This window comes from Schistocerca gregaria, unplaced genomic scaffold (genome assembly GCF_023897955.1).
Source record: "Schistocerca gregaria isolate iqSchGreg1 unplaced genomic scaffold, iqSchGreg1.2 ptg000261l, whole genome shotgun sequence".
NCBI classification, from domain to species: Eukaryota; Metazoa; Arthropoda; class Insecta; order Orthoptera; family Acrididae; genus Schistocerca; species Schistocerca gregaria.
Genome location: NW_026061765.1, coordinates 2,409,270 through 2,411,883, shown reverse-complemented (window position 1 = coordinate 2,411,883; position 2,614 = coordinate 2,409,270). Strand labels below are relative to the sequence as shown.

At 45.5% G+C, this 2,614-nt stretch overlaps 1 non-coding gene across 1 annotated transcript; it reads right to left on the bottom strand.

Moving 5' to 3' along the window:
• Positions 1–295: 295 nt before the first annotated feature.
• On the bottom strand, positions 296–370 carry Trnat-ugu (transfer RNA threonine (anticodon UGU)). The gene has a single exon. It is a non-coding gene; the product is annotated as a tRNA-Thr (tRNA).
• Between the last annotated feature and the right edge of the window lie 2,244 nt (positions 371–2,614).

The following is a 2,614-nucleotide window of genomic DNA, read 5'->3' as shown; positions in this document are numbered from 1 at the left end:
TCTTGGCAGGAAAAGCCGATCTGTCAAAGCTGGATATGCAGCACTCGGCAGCCTGCACTTGATATTCGTCCGTATTTTCGGTGAGTATGTTTGCATGCATTCTGCAGTATGAATCATTTTGAGCACGTGCGACACGGGACGAGTTATCATCTACATCTATATGGATACCCTGCAAAACACATTTAAGTGCCTGGCAAAGGGTTCATCGAATCACCTTCACAACTGATAATTAATTGAAACCCTCAGCTGCCGACAGGTGTTGTTGATATACTTCGATGGGGACAGCTGAAAAGTGTGCCCCTACTGGGACTCGAACCCAGAATCTCCTGCTTACAAGGCAGACGCTCAATCCATCTGAGCCATCGAGGGCACACATGAACAGCACAACTGCAGGAATTTATCCCTCGCACGCTTCCCGTGAGACTCACATCCCCAACCGTCCACAATCCGCATACGTAATGTACTTAATAGGTATTTGTCCATCCACTCATTACTGGCTCACCTAAGGTGACGATTCCCGTAAGAGTTCCGGCAACCTGTGCGCATTCGCACAGACGAAGGTCAATGGCTGGGTAACGTTTAACCATAGATATGAAGATAGTAACTGCTCTCGAAAGAACAGGCGCCACTGACGACCTTGCAACTCTTCTAGAATACATGATAGACCGGCCGATGTGGCCGAGCGGTTGTAGGCGCTTCAGTCGGGAGCCACGCGACCGCTACGGTCGCAGGTTCAAATCCTGCCTCGAGCATGGGTGTGTGTGATGTCCTTAATTTAGTTAGGTTTAAGTCGTTCTAAGTTCTAGGAAACTGATGACCTCAGATGTTAAGTCCCAAAGTGCTCAGAGCCATTTGAACCATCAGTCCCTATGTTTACACACTACTTACAGTAACTTATGCTAAGGACAACACACACACAACCATGCCCGAGGGAGGACTCGAACCTCCAACAGGGGGAGCCGCGCGAACCGTGACAAGGCGTTGGACACATGGCGGGTACCCCGCGCGGCTCATGGCAGCCGTGACACTGCTTCAAACAATGGACTGTAGAAACTTTTGTAAAGCACGGATTAAAAAAAAAACTTTCTGTTCCAAGAGTCTAGACAAGTACACCTTTAAAAAATGCAACTACAAAGAAATTGAATTTTCGAACGTTTTGAATGAGAACCTGTCCTTATGGAACACCGTTGATCAAATGTCACAGGGATTATATACTCAGGTTTCACATGTGACACACCAAAATCACAATAGTAATCCGTTGTAGTTGCTACATATTTTATTACAATCAAAAGCATTATAAAATCACAAGGCCAGATCAGTTGGACAAATAATAAATAAATTTCGTTAAGTGGAACGAGACCCGTAAAACTTGAAATTTGAATATGACTAGGTATATATACTTAGGTAAAGCTTTACTTAAATAGCACAAATGTCCATAAAATTCATAGCAGAACTCTCACTACTTGCAATCAGGGGAGAAACAGATTAAGCGTAAGAATACAGATATTTAACGTTCGGCTTGCCAACTTTCCTAAACAAAACTGTATAAAAATGACTAAAACAATTAAGGGGGTCCTTTAATTTTGACTAAACGGACCTTCAAATTTACTTACTCAATTGATTAATCAACAATATTCTTAGAATGATTACAACTAGAACATGACTATATGACAATACCCTTAAAATAAGGTTGCTTCAATATTTCGTGTGAATTGGCGATAGACGCGAGCAGACCAAGGATTCAAATCAATACAAGAGATCCACGAGGCAGAGAATGACATAGAAATATACTCAACATGGCAATGCAATTGAACTTTGGATGCTATAGTTCAGCACCGGAAAGATGGAATCACGCAAAAGTGACAACATAACCCAAGATGTAAAGGAGAGGACATGGCCTCAAATATCTCTCTGCCGCCGTGGTGCTCTGCTCCCAGTATGCTAGCGTCGACCGCTGCCAGTTATCTCTAACACAACACACATCAAGAGCAGACAATTTTCTGAGACATAAACTACACAACCCTATCTGGAGAACAGGTGAGCAATACAACTGGACTGAAACCAATGAGCCTCCGTGAGTTACTTGGCCAGTGCCAGCCCTTAAACTTTGATTAATAAGATCGCTAAAAATCATACCGAAGTTAAGATGACGAGACTTATCTCCAGGTTCGCCATATTAGTGGCAGAGACAATGAATTGGCGACGCTCTTATCCGTATGTTCGCGGCAGAGTCTGGGGAAGGCAAGGGCCACGTGGAGCCGGATCTGGGGGTTAATTTCCTTCTCTCCGAGACACCCGGCTTCTTCTGCGACTTAGCCGGCAAACAGGCCGAGGACCCCGGGTGGGGACCGATTCGGCAGCAGTTGGCGGATGGCGAGGTCTTCGGGGGGTGGGGTGGGGGGGGGGGGGTGTCTTGTGTAAAGGGGAAGACAACCGTGGTGAAGGGAAGGTCTGTATTCCACAGGAACGAGTTAGCATGGCACTCAGATATTTCCACGATTCGGCGGTAGGGGATCATTTGGGGTTCTACAAGACCTTGAACAGAGTTCGGGAACACATGTTTTGGCCCAACCTATATGGCGATGGCATGCGATTTGTTGGCAACTGTGTCCAG